The 18,729-nt window shown below is 48.7% G+C and overlaps 1 protein-coding gene across 3 annotated transcripts in view; it reads right to left on the bottom strand.

The window, feature by feature from the left end:
* SEMA5B (semaphorin 5B) overlaps positions 1–18,622 on the bottom strand; it is a 270,791-nt gene extending 252,169 nt beyond the window's left edge. For 2 of the 3 annotated variants that reach the window (XM_080601339.1, XM_080601337.1), the window contains exon 1: positions 18,300–18,622. The gene's annotated coding sequence lies outside the window, so the exon portion shown is untranslated. The remainder of the gene's footprint in view (positions 1–18,299) is intronic. The other variant, XM_080601334.1, reaches the window with a different exon arrangement.
* Positions 18,623–18,729: the final 107 nt, after the last annotated feature.

The following is an 18,729-nucleotide window of genomic DNA, read 5'->3' as shown; positions in this document are numbered from 1 at the left end:
TACAAAACTGAAATGCCTGCATTAACACATTCCCAGCTCTGGCGGGCCTCTGTGAGGCCTGCTAAGTAGGAAGAGCTGCAGGGCACGCGGAACACCAGATGTTTGCCTGCTGAATGACTAATCGTGCCCTCGCCCTCGGTACAGCGTTCGAGTGGCATGAAGAGACACATTCTTGGCTTCATCGGCGGCTACCGTTAGCATTCAGCCGAAAATGTCAGTAGAGGCCTGTGTACTTCAGCCCAAGGTTGGCAGGGCTGAAAGCTCCTCGCTCCCTCGCCGCCCCGAGCAGCGTGCCGGGCGGAGGCGCGGCGTGCCGCGTAATGGCGAGCGGCCGTGCTCGCTGCCTGGGCACGGCTCTGCGGGTGAAAGCTGAGGGGACCGCGTCCAAGCGCTACAGCCCCGGGCCGGGGCAGAGGAAGGGACCTGCCCCGTTTCTGACGGTGCGGATGGGACTCGGGAAGGAACGGAGGTTACAGGGCAAACAGCATGAGAGGAGTTGGAGCTCAGCCCACTTCCAGCCGAAAGAGCCAAAAAGAGAAACAATTCAGCTGAAGTTTGCTCTTGCCTTTGGGGGGTTTCTCACAGAGAAACCGAAGAGACCTTCCCTCCTGCACGCACGGAGCAGAACCATGACCTTTAAGGCCAACCCAACGCGGCAGCACTTCCCTGCCTCGGGAACACATAACTGCGGGCTGCAAAACGCTGCCTCGTCCGCCTCGCCAAAGAGAGCGGCCAAGGCCGAAAGGCTTTTTCTGAGATGTGGTGGCACTACGATTAGCCTCTGCAGGATGCTGTCCAGAAACAGCAGCGTCCGAGGGGTCCCCCTCCCCCCAGCAGGTACAACGCCCCCGCAGGAGAGGCCGAGCTCTGGACCTGTTGTTACGCGAGCCCTTCCTGATGGGAATGGGATGCCAACCAAGTGCGCTCTCAATTTTTCACTCCATCTCCTTTAAGACTGCCAAAGGTATTAAACAACAAATCTGCTTATTTTCAACCGTGACCACGGTGCAGTGCAGCCAAGTGAAAGGCATCCGGTGCAGGTGGACAGCCCGTAAGCAATACACCCAGCCCCTGGAGAGGGCACCCTGCCCTTACCGGCGGGTATTCCAGCTGCACCGCAGCAGATGTACGGTCCCCATCCAGCTTAAAAAAATACTGGCTTTGGTAGACTCGCTAGCTTAAAGGTAAAATATGCTGTTGGCTCTGGCTTCAGTTGTACAACACTGATATATTCCACCTTCTGTTAAAATGCAGTCTTGGTAGCTATCCATGTCTGATGCAGTAATGAAAACCAACCTGCTTGTACAGACCACAAGCCATACGAAATGAGAGGAACCGTGAGCCGGGCATGCCAGTGGGAGTGAAATACGCAAACTTGTGAAATAGAAAAGATATGCATGGCTTTCAAGAATACTCAGTTCAGATTAGAAGAGAGGACAAGTATCTTTAAAAGACATCCTGATCCAAAACCGAGGGAAGGAATTTTAAGACACCCTCCCTCTCTTTCATTTCAGTGATCTTTGGATCAGGTCCATAGCAGGAGGCTCGTAGCCAATCCACAGGCTTTAAATTCAGGAGGAACAAACACAGTCACTTCTCAGGTAACTTTTAGAGGGCTAGTTCTAAAGACACGGTTTGCTCTCGGTGTTTCAGTCCACATTGAAGCTGGTGCCAACTAATCAAGTTGATGGGAACTTCAGCGGCAGTTAGACCCTTGCAACGTGCACTTGTAGAGGAGAGAAAGGAGAACATCCTCATTTGCAGCCCACTTCAAAGTCAAGTTAGCTAGGGTATCACAGGAACATGGACCACTGACAAGAGAGCCTTGGCAACTCTTTTGTAATCTCTTAGTCCTGAAAGGAAGCTCAACAATTAACGCTAGTGTGTGAGCCTTAATGTACCGGAGAGGTCTGGCTTTCAGTCTGAATGCTGAGGTTTGGAGGATCATAGCCAACAGCAGCCAGAGTCAGCAGCTTGTTTCCAGTTCATGAACTTCATATGCAAACTGGATTTCCAGTCCGGGAAGGGAAAGGAAGGGCTGAGGGGAAATAATTCAACTTATCATGCCTTTAGGGTCTATGTTTTTTTTCTTTCTATGTTTTCCGCCTGGGCTGGCACACGTCACTAGGAGCAAAGCCAACTCTAGGCACAGAGCGTGTCAAGTGACTCACCGCCGATCACCGCCTGTTACTGGGAGCACAGGTGTGGAGGAATCTGAGAACGGGAAAAGCACACTTCTTGCATCAAAGGAAATAAGGGTGGCTAATGCCAGCTGCTCTGCAAGCAATTTAGAGCATGAAGTGAAAGAGTTAGCAGCAGCTAACTGGTGGGAATCCAGTTTTTCTGCAAGCACTGCTCCTGCAGGGTGGGTTTCAGAGATAATGCTGCCAGTTTTAACAAGAACATCTTGTTTTTTAATAACACACATCTGTCCTTTCTGTTGTTTTGATGAAAGAAAGGGTCATTTCAAATCGAAATCACCAAACAAGAGCTGTGCTTCAGACTGATTTTCTCCTATGCATACAACTAATATGCAGAGAGAGGAAAACATTTGAAATATGTAGCACTTTTCAGGCAATACTTTAAAATAATCTCTGATTAATTCCCACAACAACTCTAGAAAATGATGTCTTTTTTTTCTCTTCTTTTTCTTATGTATTATTACTTCAACTGAGGAGCCTGTTGCTGATTCCCATCGTTTGCCCAAGGCAAAGAGTGAGCTGCTGGCAGGGATGAGTTTAGAAGTTAAAACTTACCGATTCCCACACTGATATTTAAGCAATCAGAGCACACATCTCTCTTTCTCGCTCAGTTCTTGTCCCTTTCTAACTGTTAATGTGGACCAAAGGAGGTGACATTTTCACAGGACTACCTGACTCCAAGCAATAGCAGTACTTGCAGTTCTGTAGCAGGCCCAGACGAGGTGTTCCCAGAGCTTTACAAATCCCAGAGAAACCTCATATCACCTCTGAAGTACCGTCTGCTTTCTAAGGGGCTGAGTAAGGAAGCACGAAGCGTGTGTGGGACATGCTCGTGTTCACGCAGTAGGCCTGCAGCACAACTCGATGCCAGCCACGGATCCCAGACGTCTCGGGAATGCTCCAAGTCTTCCATCTATTTTCTGCTCAAGAGCCCGCTCTGCCCTTCCTTCAGTTCAGCGTTCAGCCAGGAATATTATCCACAAGAGGCACAGCAAAGCTGTAAGATTACAGTATCCAGTGATCTTAAACAACCTCATCAAGCCTCAACATCCGCACACAGACATTTTGACGGGTGAAGGGACCATTCACAGGAGACTACTGTTTTGATTCTCCACACAAATTTTTTGGGCTGTGTGCAGCTTAACGTGCATACCAGTTAACCTTTTAACACTGTTAGTTGTAGGTGCCAATAAACTCAATAAAGGAACATTTGAAATCAGTCTCACCTAACTGTAAAATCGATCCTACCTGCCACAGCACAGCAAAGCGCTACGGCTGCGGCAGCACCGCGTGGTTTCGGCTCCTACCCACACGAAAACACACACAACGCTCTCTGAGATGCTGCAGTCATGCTAAAACAATTTTCGCTAAATGCCTCAAAGAGCTAAGAGATTGTTATCTGAAAACAAAGCGAAAGCATTTAAAGCACAGGGCATTGCATTTCAGACGGATTGCCGCTGCTGTTCGTGTCCCACAGGCAGGTAGTGGTTCCACACGAAGCGCAGCAGCGCGGCACAAGGTGCCGTTGATGTTTGTGGGGCAACTTCTCATCCCAGAAGGATTTCTGATCTCAATGAACAAAACAGATCCCATGTACTCTCTCACACCCTTCCACGGTGGAAAGTCGAGGCAAAGAGCTCTCGTCAGACATCCTCTTGGAGCTGGCTTAAACTTCCCGTCCCCGCGCCATCTGACCTCTGAGGGAGGCAGAACCTGCCTGCAACGAGGGAATTATTGCCCAATAATCCAGGATGTAAATCTGAATTGCAATAGGTATTTCCTGCTAACTCCCAAGTGGACAGTGTATTACACAATGAGAACATCTTCTTGCGGTTAAGAGGATTACACCAAACCACAGGAAGGCACCCTCTGGTTATCACTGCAGAACCACGCAGGTAGGCACACCTGAGCTAGGAGACGAGGCACGGGCTGCATTAGCACCACCAACATCCAACAAGGAGGTGCTTACCGGGTCGGCTGATGCTTGTCCTGCTAAAATAAAGCCTTCGGAGCCACGAAGGAGAGCCCTTGAGCTATCAGAGCTAGAGTAAATATGTCGAGAGAAATAAAAACAACTAACACTGTTAGCTGCTAAAGATGTTTTTGTTTAAGCAACATATTCCCTCCTTCACAGTCCATTATCTGAGCAGGTTCAGCTACATCTAATAGCTCCAGGAACAGTAAGAGGAAAGCATTTTTGGAAGTCAGTATGTGCGTGAGGCGGGATGGTTTTACAAATTTACCCCCATCCAAAGCCAAGCAGACACAAAAAGCTGTCCCCACACACGCGGGATCTCACGGCATCCATCCATCAGCTCTGACACTGCCGAGTCTCCCCCAAATGCCACCTCTGTTCACTGCACCCCTGAAGCAAAGCCATGCCGTGCTCAAAGAGCAGAAGGGATGTTCAGCTGCTGACCGCAGAGTAAAACCTTTCCTTTTATTAAGGATACATCCAAACAGTGGCATTTCACTGGCAGACACACTCTTCTGCTCAGTCTCAGGGCTGTCATTTACAAGCCTTGTTCACCTGCGTCCTTACCGGGGGCTCTCATTTGGCCGGGGCCTCTTCCCTCTCTTTCCCACATAAGCAACTCCAGCTCAGGAGAGGAACTGATTTAAAGTCAAGTTAATTAACTCAGCAGGAGCAAGTCTGAGCTCAAAATCTGCCCTCCCCTAGTAGGAACTCCTTACCCTGCAGTTAGGAAACATGAAGCCGCTGATAACTCCTAAACACTCCTCGCTCAGGAAACAGATTTCTCCCCTAAATTCTCGGGAGTTGCCCCCATACGGTCCCAACATAAAATATCCAGGAAGGCTGCACTCCCCTCTCAGCTCTGCTACTGCCTGCACACCCCCGTCCCAAGCCACTGAGCCTGGCTGGAGACCATACACATCTTGGTACAGCTTCCCCTATTAACACAACGCGGGGATGTAGCATTTTGGCCTTAATTTCTCCGTTTCAGTTTATCCTCCTCTAAAAGGGAAACGAATAATACCCACACAGCATGGTGAAGCACTTTGTAATCCCCAAATGAAGGGTTCCGTAGGTGTGAAGTATTCAGAAGGTGTATTTATTTTCAAACTGCAAAAAAGCTTGCTGCTGTGTTCCCCGGCTGTATTTAGCACACCTCTCCATTGTGCAGATCTGAAGCAGACATCAGGGAAAGGAATGCTGTGATAATCAACTCCAAATCCCGCAATCTATTTGTTCTACTAATTAAAGGAATATTTACTCAGGAAGCAGGTTTACACTAGATGAATAGTTTCTAAGAACAAATATGATTTAATTATGTGTAGATGCAAGAAGCATACTACGTATTAAGTAGATAAATTTATGCCCACTAAAAATACAGACAAAAGCGGTGCTTGGCTAATAATTTTCTATGTTGGAGAAAAGAAAGGGTAAGAAAAGGCTCAGAGAGTTATCTGCTTTAGAAGCTTGTTTAAAAGTGATCTGCATTTCTTTAGAGAGAAAAACAAGGTCGCTTCATTTATCTACCACATCTCCCAGGCAGATCCCTCCATCCCTGCGTTACGCGGGGACCGCCGGGCACGGTGTGGCTACGGGAAGGCAAAGACACAACCTCCAGCATGAGCTGGGTGGAGGAGTCTCACTGCCAACAGCAGTTTTCCTTACGAAACCAGACGGACTCCCAGCCTCTGGAAGGTGACAAGCACCGCATGAGCGAAAGAGTAAAGGCAAGTTCTTGGTGGGGTTTCTGACGCCAAAACGGCAACTTTGAACTGAATCCATAGATTATAGCATACGGCGAGTATTTCCATGGATTACAGCATACAAAGAGTATTGCTCTAGTTATTGGAAGAACTGAAACAGAAAAGCAACATAATATTTTGATTTCAAACTTACGTGTCAGAAATGGTCATTCGATGACATTGTAGATTAAAAAAAAAACACACGTTTTTTAACCTTTACCATAAGTATTCATAAAAGATCCATCAACACAGCATTTGGCCTTGCTTTATAGGAAAGAATAATTTCCCAAAAAGGGGAGGACCTACTTCAAGGCTCTTCTGCTTTAACGCAAATAATTCATCATACTTCTGCTGTCAAGCACGAAAAAGTGACTGTAACTGCAGGACTCGCATACACTGCCTCCCTCGATGAGCTAAGACAAGTGACTCAACTTCTCTTTCCCTCAGCTTCTTCCCTGGTAAAAAGGAAACTTGTCTGTTTAGGAATCACATAAAGGGCGATGCAATGGGCTTGGTATATTCCAGCTGGAGGAGATACAAAGTAACATGACAACTTTTTTTAATTTCTTCTTCCTGTCCTCTACATGTGCTACCAAACATAGTGGAGTAAAACAGTTCTAGTTGCTTCTTATCTTTCTTCTTCCTGTTGCCTTTCATTTTCTGCACGAGCTTCCTCCCTTTTCAATACCCTTGAAAACCAAGAATTATTTACTGGCGTGTCGCCACACTCCAATGTATTATTACCACCTGGTTTCATACCAACCAGAAAGTGGCCTTTTGTGGCACAGATTGCTCCTGTGTTTGCACGTATGTAGAAGACTTCAGTTATCCCAGGTATAGACCTTAGCCTACAAGTAAAGTTTTCTGGGAGTCTTGCTGAAATGCCATGTAGCTTGCCTTGTAGGTGGAAGTTCAGAGATTGATATATTTGAAGTGTATCTGCTAGCATTCTCCAATTCCTCCCAAGATTTAGCTACCGCTGATGGCAGCTGAATGGTGGAGGTGGAGCTGATCCTGTGTAAGGTCAGGGAATGGCGCAGATGATGCGTCAAGATCTGTTTATGGAAGTCTGGCCATTGATACTTTAAACTAGCGTCTGACTGTTTATCGGATGCAATTCAGTATTTTATTACAATGTTTAAGTCTCAGCCCTTAGAAAATACAAAACAGAAATTTGGAGGGTATGGGAGAAAGGAAACACAGCCTTTGAAACCCTCTGTGAAACAGAGGGACCAGCAAAATACAAAGTATTTTGGAAATTAATAGCAGCCCACTTTTATCAAATAAATGCTGTTGTAGCTGAAACAACACAGATTGCAGACACATTTGTAGCTTTCTGTCTTACATAGAAGCCAAAGTTTTCAGGGAAAGATCTTCCTACATCAATCTGCTTTGAAGTGCTTCTTACAATCATGATAATCTGTTCCAGAAACTGGTCATAATAGAAAACACCATTTCAAAGCAGTCTACAAAGTACATTTCCAAAAATGCTTTCAGTTACACCTCAATTGCAAATATGCCACTGAGCCACTTACTTTTTCACTGGGGAGGGTTGGCTGTGATAAGCACACATTTTTCCTGATCCCCTGCCTTTTAATCACGTCTATCAAACCATTGTGACTGACAGACATGTTAGCTCTGCTATTCAAAACAAATAAGAGATGTTGAAATTATACTGCTGCATTTTAAAGAGGTACTGTCAGGTTGAAAACCTGGGGCCAACTCATGCAGTCCTGACTTCGGCAGTATGCCAATCTCAAAACCAAACAGTCCTTCGATAAGAACTACAAGGTGCGTACTGATTTTTTTCTTAAGAGAGAAATCCAGTGTTAACTTACATACATGGAATTTTTGCTACTGATATCTCTTGGTGCAGGATCAGGCCATTATCTCTTCTGCAAATACCTCAGGCCATTCGAACTGCAGACATCAGATTATTCCCAGTTCTTCAGGCTATGTACTTAAACCCCGGATTTGACCAGGTAGCAGTCTGCCATGTAAATAATCCCACTGGCTCAGGGCCTTGTGCTAACTTCACTGAAGCACTTCAGCAGTTCATTTGGTCTATATGTGGAGAGAAGTCTTACTCGACCCAGGGAAAATCTTCAGGGTTTTTTTTTCCCCTTTTTCAGTTGAATCAGCTTGGAAAAAAAAAAAAGTCTTATTATTTTACTTGTGTTTCTAATCGATTACTTCTGCATCTCATGCCCAAACGTCTGGGAAGGTTACAATTCAACAGAAATAGAGATCTTGTTGTTTGGGGTTTTGTTTTAATTAAAACTGGAAATGCTTTTCTTGGCACTGGGTTTTGCAATAGCATAATCTTGCACACCTTATTTCGGAATGTGCCTCTGGTCCAACACCATCCCTGTGCAACAAGGACAAAGAGGTACAAATTTGTCCCCGAGTACCTGGACTCACACTATTTATTAGTCATCAGTCAAGCACAACTGCAGCTCCTCACTGAGGTTGCACTAGCGTAGCTGTGGGCAGAATTAAACTCTTGCACTTTTCACAGATGTCCAAGTCCTTTGAGAGCTTTGCAAATGGATAGCCTAGTACGCTGCCAGAAAACAAAGAGTTTTCATTAAATGATAACATCTTTCCAAACTAAAAACAGAAATCGGGTTACTTACGGGAAGGTTCTCGCCCTCTCAGATCACAAGTATCTCAATTAGGGTTAGTACAGCCCAGCCGTACACTGGTATAACTTTTGGGATAGTTAATGGTGCTTGCCTTGTGTTAGCAATCAAGAACCCAGGCCAGTAAATTCTCATCACAGGTCAGTTCACTGAAATGAGTAACACTTCAGATGTTACTCATTTGTGCACTCCTTTGTGCACACTTTGTGCATTTGCACAAATTGCAAAAGTAGGTTTGGTTCTGCAGGATCAGACCTTACACTTGCAAGAACAGAACGGCTGCCTCGCCAGAAATTCAGACTGAACTGAAAGAAAGAGTTTGGTTGTGCCCAAGCAAAGTGCAGACAGATGTTTTGAAATTTTCCCACAGAGAGCTCCTCTGATACAACGCTGCTCTGATTTACAAGCACTACTGCTGCTGCAGTCCTTGCCCACCTCCCAGCCATCCTCCTCTGCCAGCAAAAACATGCTGTTGTCTTTCAACACTACAGCTACTCCAGCTCTTCTCCAGGCATAAATTAAACCAGGCTGCTCATGCCAGGAGCTTCGTATGCCACTATGCTTCTTTTTTTGCCTTCCAACTTTATCTGCCATATAGTCCTTACTTCCTACTATCTGCTCAGTCCTGCTCTGTAATCTGTGCTGTTCCAGTTCTCCCCAGTCTCTGCAGCTGTCAGCATCATCACTCTGTCTTCTTTGGCCACTAACATCCTCAGGAAGTGTTCAGAGAAGAGCCATCAGGCTGACATAAGGACTGAAAAACCACAGAAGAATCCAGTGTAATACTGCAGTATCACAGAGAAATTAAGAGCTGACTTGATTGCAGTTCACAAGTACTTCCACCGCAAGCAAATGGGATGCTCTGCTCTCCAGATGAGAGCATAACAAGTCCAAGAAGCTAGCAACTGAGAAAGTAAGAGGCAATATAACCATGAGGGCTGCTGAATTTTTAACATTTAACCAAGAATTGCAGGATGTTCTCTTCCTTCAGAAATATTTAAATCAAAATTGGGTGCTTGTTTAGAACAAATGACCAGCTTGAACGTGAATCAGCTCAGGGAAGTCCTGTGGCCTCAGGGAAGACAGAGAAAATGACTGAAAGCACTTTCTGGAGTCCTCATCCATCACTGTGGGAGGAGGGATTCGGATGGGGAGGAATCCCTGGAAACAAAAGTAAAATGTAAACTAAAGGGTGAAATGCTAAAATCTCTGGTTCACACGTGTTCACTCACAAGTCAGTAAGTGATTCATCCGAGTAAAGACTAAGTGACCATCAGAGACTGCTTGCCTAAATCCTGCCATCTGCAAATCTGCCAATGGGTTTTCAATGAAAAATTAAATTTAGATTTGTCAGCCTCGACACGCTTTGTCTTTATGAATCTAAGAATGAAATATAACATTGGGAGTAATCTTATGCAGTCGTCTTCTTAACTAATTCAGCATCCTGGATGCCTCAGCTTATGAATATTACAGAGAGGTTCCTGGCAAAGAAGGATGGCACAGTAACTTCAGCCTCCTCAAAATTAACTCATACCAGTTATTCTCAGTAGCATCATCATTATCTGTGAAACTGTGCTCAAATGAAGAATCAATAAATAAATAGGAAGAAGAAATTTTGGGGAAAAAATGAAGTGCTATTAGCATTCCAGGAGTATAATAAACTCATAATTTTCTGAAGCGAAGCAGTGAAGCCTGGATTTGCAAAGCAACCACAGACAGGAAGGTGTGCAAAGCTCATTCCAAATATAAGTTGGTTTAATATTTCAAAGACCCATTAGAGGGAACACACAGCATTAGCAACATCATGTTTTGTATTCCTGATGTACAGCCCTGTACAAATACCGAAGATATGTAGTAAATTACTCTCTTGGGAACAACTTCTGTTGGTTAAGGGGGAAAAATGTTAAATTTTAAAGACGTTAATCACTTGCTTTTGTTTTAATTCAATCCATATAGATGCGTGTGCACGTGCATATATGAAAGTACATAATGCAGGAATGATCCCTGTTTCATCTGCAAAACGTTGGGGCCAGTTGTGCACCTGCAATCATTTTCTCCAATTGCAGTCACCCCAACGAACTGAACTTCTCGGGTGAGTAAAGCATTCGCAGGACCAGGTAACCTCCTGGCAATGTTTAGCAAGTGCATAGTCTTGGAAGGCACAAGTCTAGAGCTCTGGTCCAGGAAAGCAGCGAGACGAAGCATTTAATTCACGGGATGTAACCACATATTTGGAGTTAAGGATGTGAGTAAGCGTTTCCAGGGGTTGTAACCTTACCTCTGCCACTAACTCACTGTGTGACCTCGAGCAAGTCATGTAACACCTGACTCTCCACAGATGTCAAAGTCTAATTCCTACTGATTTCGGTCCCTGGCAATCCCTCCTACCTGGCGCCCATCTGCCTCCTTACGCTTCGTGATACCTTTAACAGCCGAGCACAAAATGCTCCAGGCCACAGTCCTTCCGTGCCTCAGTTTCTCTCCCCGATGATTTTTACTTCTGACTGCCTAGCACTGTCGTCAAAACAGAACTAAGGGGGAGCTGTACTCTCGTATCACTTAATTATCGTCACAAATCAGGAACTGTGCAATTCCTCATCACTTGCATTATATGCTACTTGACAGCACCTTCCATCAGTAACGAACAGCAGCTCAGAGCCGAAGTCACAGTGCATGGTCCTAAGTTGCTCATGTTGAATAAAGCATGTATCTCTCAGCTGTTTCATCCTACCACAAGCCACTAATGGTCTTTTATTTTAAATAGGTGGTTTCTGGCTGCACTTACCAACAAAAGCTGAGCTCTCTTAGACTGGAGGAGCACCTTGGACGCAGGCAGGAATTGAGCCTCAGCTTTGTATTTTTAATGAAAATGCCCTTCAGATGTGGAGCGGACCCCAAAAAGGTCGGAGAGTGAAATATTAAGTGATTTATAAATGCAGACTGATTGCCCCGTCCAAATCATGTGTTTGAAAATCTCCTTCTGGCAGACAGTCGCCTTCAATCAGGAAGAGAGAGCAGAGAAAGGAACGTGAGGCAGAGCGGGGGGATCTGTAATCACTCTAACAAACTTTTGAGACCTTGCCAAGTTTTCCTTCCCTGCATTACACAGACAGGCTCCAAAATGCGCCTCTCGCTCGGCGTTCTTGAATTTACTATATTAGCCTGTCAAACTGAATTATCCAGAGTGAACTTCCTACCCTTTCCTTTCTCGTCTTCTTTTTTCCCGCTAATCTTTGATCTATTGTAAATCAGCATTGTAGGAGATAAATAAGCAACCTTTAGCTGAAACTGCAGGCTAAACAACTTCCACGTGGCCAGGAAACACAGCAGAGAGATTCAACCTGTACAGCAGGCCGGCCGCAGGCAGCATCCTCCTCCCTCCGAGGGCTGGCCCCAGACCCTTCCCACATTTGGTCCCTAACCCAACACCTGAGTTGTGCAGACGGTCCCAGAGCCCGCTCAAAGCCCTTTTGGAGTCACCAGGAACCTCCCCAGCCAGGTGAGCTGCTTGGCCCCGCTTCTGTTGCAAGAACGAGGATGTGGCCAAGGCCTCGTCCGGGGTCTGCTCCCTGCCCCTCGAGAGCATCCTCCCCTTCTCACAGAGCATCCTTCCCTTCTCAGGTAACCACTCGTACCTGTCACAGCCGTACTGGAAACGCCAGCTCCATCCCTACTTTTGCACCACATCCGAAACTTTGATTGTCATCCTTTCAGCTGCAGTTAAAGGTATTTTTTTCATTTTTACTCTACATCAGTAACCTGTACGGGGCTCGCACTTGAAATGAAAAATACTACTTTTAAAATGACAAACACTGAACACAGGACATTTGTTACCACTAAAAAAAGCCCTCTCTGTCTATGGAGGAGCATAATTCATTCACTGATACATGCACCCACATTCTCTCCCGGGAGTTTCACAAATTCGCATGCACTCCCAGCACTAAATTTTGCATTTCAATCTCGGCATTAGCTATAAAAGATGTGTAAAATCTTATGTAGTCAGACAGAAGCAGCTCCCTATTGGCTACATAATAAGCATCTTAGGTGGCTCCAGGGTATAAAATTATTCCAAAAGGGGTGTGGAAAAAATTACACCGCATAAATTGATTCCAGATCCACCTGTTCCAGGTGCCAGCAAATTTATTTTGCTAAAGCCATCTGCTTGCCTGAAAAGCTAACAGTTTTTGAAGACTATGGCACGAGCAATCTGCAAAATACACAAACTTCAGAAGCCACAAACCCTTAAACTGCAAATGGCTCGCAGACTGCCTAAGCAGGACTCAGGCTGGCTGTTGCGCAGGGGCGCGGACAGCATCTCAGCTCGCCATCTGATCCTCTCCTCCGTAGCACAGAGGGCTCGAGGCTGCCGGGGGACCCATTTTGCAGCACCAGGTCCCCACACGCTGCTCCCAATTGCTGAGGCTGCCTCGCGGATACGAAGCCGTGATTGAGCCTTTGAGTTCAGCGCAGCACTCGGCCGAGATCAAACCGCTCACTGCGCTTCTTCTCCGCAGGTTGCTGTGTCCCAGATGGTCACACGGTGCTGCACAATGGATAAAGTCAAACCTTTGAAACCGGCGCGGTGCAATTTATATGGCTTTTAGCAACAGCCTAATGGAGAGCACGCTACATATGGGGACTACCAAGCCCCAAAGCATTTTGCCTGCTGCACAAAGCAGGAGACCCACAGGGCCCTGTGTTTATCGGGGTCTGGGGGTGCAGGATGCTGTTTCCCAGAGAAACGTTAATGAGAACCAAGAACATGCAGCACCTTGCAAGACCAGGCATATGGGAAGAAAATATCCCCTGCTCTCTCCACAAATGACCCCTTTACTGAAAAGCAACGAAATTACACAGATGACTTAGAAACTCCCGATGTGTTCACAACTGATTTGAGGATTAAGACTAGCAATCAGCATGTTTACTTACGATCTCATTTAAAGCTTACTAAAAAGTAAATAAAGACATACCGGTCCTTAACCAACACAGTGCTTTGGGGTATGCCTAATTATAAGCACATGAATAGCCCCGTCACCAATTTGGAGTCATACGCTGTAACTTGGTAACATCCTTCACATGCAAATCACCTGCCAGACTTACTGCAGCCTGGCACAAAACAGAACCGTTCGCTTTGTAGATCCACATTAGGTAACAGCAGTACCCGAAGTACCGCCGCTCATCGTCAGAAAATCACTTTGAGCTCTTTTGCACGGGCCTTAAAAGCGAGAGCTTTGTGCGGGTGCTGCAGCAGAGGTAACTCTGGGAGTCGTAGTGCTGTAGTCAAGGAGACCTTGCATACTGAGAGCCACCCTCGTGCCTTCCCAGCTCTGCTGCTCGCACGCTTTGAGCCCGGGCTAAGGAACAACGGCTGTCAGGCAGTGTTTTTTGGACACCGATGAGAACAGAGGTGAAATAAATACCGAGGCTAACCGTGCTTGCAGAATAACCTCCAGCAAGCAAGGCACTGTCCACAGAAGCTGCAGGCTCAAATACCTGTCAAAGCCTCGTATCTCGTATGCAGACAGCTACCACAGAAACTAACGAAAATTGCAACCGTGGGCAGAAATGGGATGAGTTCTGGTTCTGGGAGTGCTGGAAGTCAGCAGCCCACAGCGTAAAAGGAAGAGGAACAATGACCTACAGTAAGACTAGGAGACACATGCTCTTCAGTGAGATTTTCCTCCTTAAAAAGAAAAAAAAAAAGCAACTGAGCAGTAACAAAGAACTGTTATTTGATTCTCAAAGTCAACAGCACTCCTATTCGAACACAGCCCCCTTCAAGGCACAGCAGGGACAGCACCCTCGTACCCCACGGCTTGTGTCCATGGAGTTCAACACCAACACAAAGAACAAGGATGCAACCTAAAAGGGCACTAAATAACCGGGATGCAACCTACAGGAGCGGCAGTTCACCCTCGCGGCATTCAGTCTATAAGAGGTAAGTCCATCACCCAGGCCTTACTTTGCAATCTCAGCAGGCCGTGATACCAACTCCATCCCTGGAGAACGGCCCCAAATCGCCTCCACCACTACCTGCATTCGATTCCCTTGCCCTTCCTCGGTCCTACACCAGGAGTCAGGGATGCTCTGAGCCGAGGCAAACCCAGCTGCCGCCTTCACACCGGGCAGCACCTGCACCGTGGGGCTGGGCGCTGCTCCGACAGCGGGATGTGGCTGTGGTGCCGGCCGGCTCCCCATCCCTTACCGCCCCCCATCCCTTACCGCCCCCCATCCCTTACCGCCCCCCATCCCTTACCGCCCCCCATCCCTTACCGCCCCCCATCCCTTACCGCCCCCCATCCCTTACTACTCCCCTCCCAGGGCCGAGCTGCTCTTGAGACCCAGCATGGCTGGAGCCCTGCACAGCTTCCCCACGAGAGACCCTCTGTAACACGGCTCAGTAAAAAATTAACTAGTGGGTGGTGATCCAATGGTTCCAGGCGTGCAGATAAATAAAAGGTGAAAAGGCTTTTGAACGCATTCTAAGAGCAGTATTTTGTATGCTGGATCGATATATTTCTCTCGGCTGGAAGCAAATGAGTTCTCAAACAAAGTTAAATTTAGAAGAGAAAACGTTCACTTTTCTTACTAAGGAAAGCAGCGATGACAATTCCTCGAAGGGCATTTATAGGGCCGGCACTCCAAGCCTAGGGCCTCACCACGCCATCCCTAAAATCAGCGGTGTAAGGGCAGGTTAGGGTTACTGCTGCCAGCCTCCTGAACGCGAACCCAAGTGGCTCTGAAATCATGCGATGTTATCCTACGTTGCCGAGCCTTCCCTGGCCAGGCCAGCACATGGAAGCGATGCAGCCCTGAAGTAAAAGAGCGCCAGCTTTGATCCTGCCTCGTTTACGCACTCAATTAACTTCGCTGATGTCTGTGTAAGGAACCACCTGAGTAAGGGCTTCCGGATAACAGCCCGAGCTCCCGGGTCCCAGCAGAAACAGCACGCATCAGTCCTCGAGGCAGGGAGGCAGATGCACAGTGGATTTCTTTGTGGTATTGTTTGATACTGCCCCCTTTTGCCAAACAGCAAGGCAACAGCCTAGGCTTCACACACAAACTTTTCTCGCAGTGTGGTTGTTTCCAGCAAAACATACTCCTGCAGATGGTCCTATTTAACCCTAGCGTGACTGCTCACGCGATTACTAAGCCTGGCTGGAGTAGAAACGTGTTGCTCGAGCCACATTGAGCATCACACAGCCACTGCTCTCCAAGGACGCGTTCCCCACTAAGGGCTGAGCGTGTCCCAGCCTAAGTCCAGCAGACTTTTCCGACTGACTCCAGGGTAAGTTACAGAGAAGCACAGACCGTGAAGCCCAGGTGCACGTTCCCCTAAGCCAGCTTTCTGTTTGGAGAATAAACAGCAATCGTACCAGACTACCAAAGCCATTTTGCTTGGGCACTTGCTTCGTCTTCCTGCAAACAACCAGAGCCCCATGGCACCACCTGTATGGGGTCCCCCTCGGGCTGTGCGGGCTCCTCGCGGACCCGTCCCCACGCCACCTCCTCCAGCCTGTGGGATCCGACGGGGCCACCTCCTTACGAGTCCTTCCCCACACAGCCCCTCACCCCCCACGTCTCCCTGCCGAAGCCCTTTGTCTCCCGGGGCTGTTCTTTTTCACCGGCTGGAGTTTGCTCCTTTTCTCCTCGCCGGCTGCCCCAGCTCGGTGCGGGGAGGGCGGGAGGTCAGGGAGGGCAGCCACTGCCAACTCCAGCGGTCCCACGGGCTGGGGGCCGAACAAAGCCAATATCTATGTGCTGGGCGGCGGGATCTCGCGCCCCCCTGACTCCAGGATTAACATGTCGCTGGCGGGGTGGACAAAAACTTAATCTCTTTGAGGAAAGAAGGCAAGATACAGGGAGAGGGGAGAAAAAAAAAAGAGAAATTGCCTCCACGGCATTGAAAATGCAAAGATCCCCTAGTGCAGCCTGCCTCGTGCACAGCCAACTTAGCGCTCAGCCCAAGCTGAACAGAAAAAGTTTGAGCCCAAAAGGGAGAGAAAAACGAAGGAAAAAGATACGGATGGTTCAAGTAGCTGTTTAAAAAGAAAACCTCTGTTAAAAAATCCCGAGTTATCTGGTTAAACACCAGCAGGTTTTTTCTTTTTCCCATTGCCTTCTTCCCTGCAGTTTATGACCAGTTTTCTCCCTTGGGTGCTTACAACTCACACACATAATCGAGAGCACTTTTCTGCGTGAGTAGCTTGTTCCAGTTACTCGCACTCCTCCTCCTTGCCTTCGCTCACCCCGGACCTCCACTGATCTCAAGCAGCAGTGAGAATCAAAGCCCATTATAACTTTTAGCCTAGTTGGGTTCTATTTTATTCGCAGTGCCGGCAGCTTGGGGTCTCAGCCTACCACTGAACCCATCCGGAGGCAAAGAGAGCTAACCTCTTGCCGCTCAGACTATAATTTAGGAGAAGTATTTTCTGTAATGAGAGGGAACATTTGCACAACAAAAAAATGAAACTTTACTATGATCCCAAACCGATATACCCAGACATAAATAGTTCAAGAAGAAGGAAAAAAAGGAAGAAAAAAAAACAGGACCTGGCATCTACCATGTTTGGAGACCTTTTTTTAGGACAGGAAATTGTCTAAAAGAGTCTAACCTGAGCCAGCTGAGGACAGCGAGCCTTCAGGACACAGATACTCCCCTGCACTCCACCTAACGCCCGTGAACAGCCAGGTTCAGCACCGACTTGGCAAGCAAACCTTTTGTTTGTTTCCTCCGAGGCGTAACAGCAAGCACGCTCCTGGGCAGCACCGCAGAGCAGATGGCAGTGTTGGAAAATACACATCTCCAACTTTTGGTGTGGGTGTCGGAGCTGGATCCGCTAGGGTTGTTCCTGGGAATCCCCCTTATCCCCCCCTGCCCCACAAGTTTCTAACAATACGCGGAGCGAAGGAGCTGCACAAGGCTCTCTGCTTCCCTCTCCCTCTCCCCTTCGCTTTTGATCTCCATCAGGACGTGAGCTGAAATTTAATGGGCCACCCCTACCACAAAGACAAATTACCATCTGAAAAAAAAATAATAATAATTTAATATCTCTCCATCCAAGCCATCCGGCTTCCCACCACCGCACCCCTTCCTTCCCTCACAGCCCCGCTCAGCGGGTTTCGGGAGAGCCGGGAAGGTGCTGGAGAAGAGGACAGAAAGAGGAACGAAGCCACCTCCGGGGCCACCTCCTAGCTCCGGGACTGCGAGACCAGCCCAGCGTGGGGCCACGAGCGCACCCTTACACCCCGCAGGGACTCCCTGGGCCCCGTAGGGTTTCTCAATGCCCTGCAGGGTGTACATACACCCGTGGGGTGTCCCCACGCCCTGCAGAGCGTCCCTAAACCCCGTAGGGTGTCCCCATGCTCTGCGGTGTCCCCACACCCTGTAGGGTGTCCCCGTGCCCCACAGGGTGTCCCCACAGGGTGTCCCGACGCCCTGCAGAGTGTCCCCATGTCCCGCAGAGTGTCCCTACACCCCATTGGGTGTCCCCACGCTCCGCAGAGTGTCCCCATGCTCCGTAGGGTGTCCCTACACCCCACAGAGCATCCCCAAGCCCCGTAAGGTGTCCCCACACCTCGTAGGGTGTCCCTGCGCCCCGTAAGGTGCCCCCAAGCTCCGTAAGGTGCCCGCAAGGTGCCCCCACAGCCCGCGGGGTGTCCCCCGGCCCCGCTCCCCCCTGCGCAGCACGAAGTTTGCTCTCCCACCTCCCTCCCCCGGCCCCGGCGCGGCGCTTACGGGCTGTCGGCCGGGCTCCGGGTGCGGGGCTCAGCGGCACATCGCGCTCCGGCTGCCGCTGGAGGCCGGCGGGGAGCGGCGGCCGGCCCCACGGCTGGCCCCACGGCTGGCCCCACGGCTGGCCCCACGGCTCGCCCCACGGCTCGCCCCACGGCTCGCCCCACGGCCCCGGGCTCAGGGAGCGCCGGCCCGGGCCATGCGAGGCGAGGCGGCGGCAGCGAAGCGGGGAGCCGCGAAGTCGGGCCCCGGGTCCTGCCCCGCGCTCCGCCGGCTCTTCCCGGCGGCTGCGAGCAGCGCGGCTCCAACTCTTGCCATCGGAGAGCGGGGGGAGGAGGAGGAGGAGGAGGAGGAGGAGGAGGAGGAGGAGGAGGAGGAGGTAGGGGAGGAGGAGGAGGCGGAGGAGGAGGAGGAGGAGGTAGGGGAGGAGGAG

Source organism: Anser brachyrhynchus (genome assembly GCF_964034855.1).
Source record: "Anser brachyrhynchus genome assembly, chromosome: 7".
NCBI classification, from domain to species: Eukaryota; Metazoa; Chordata; class Aves; order Anseriformes; family Anatidae; genus Anser; species Anser brachyrhynchus.
This window is presented reverse-complemented; position numbering and strand designations above follow the sequence as displayed.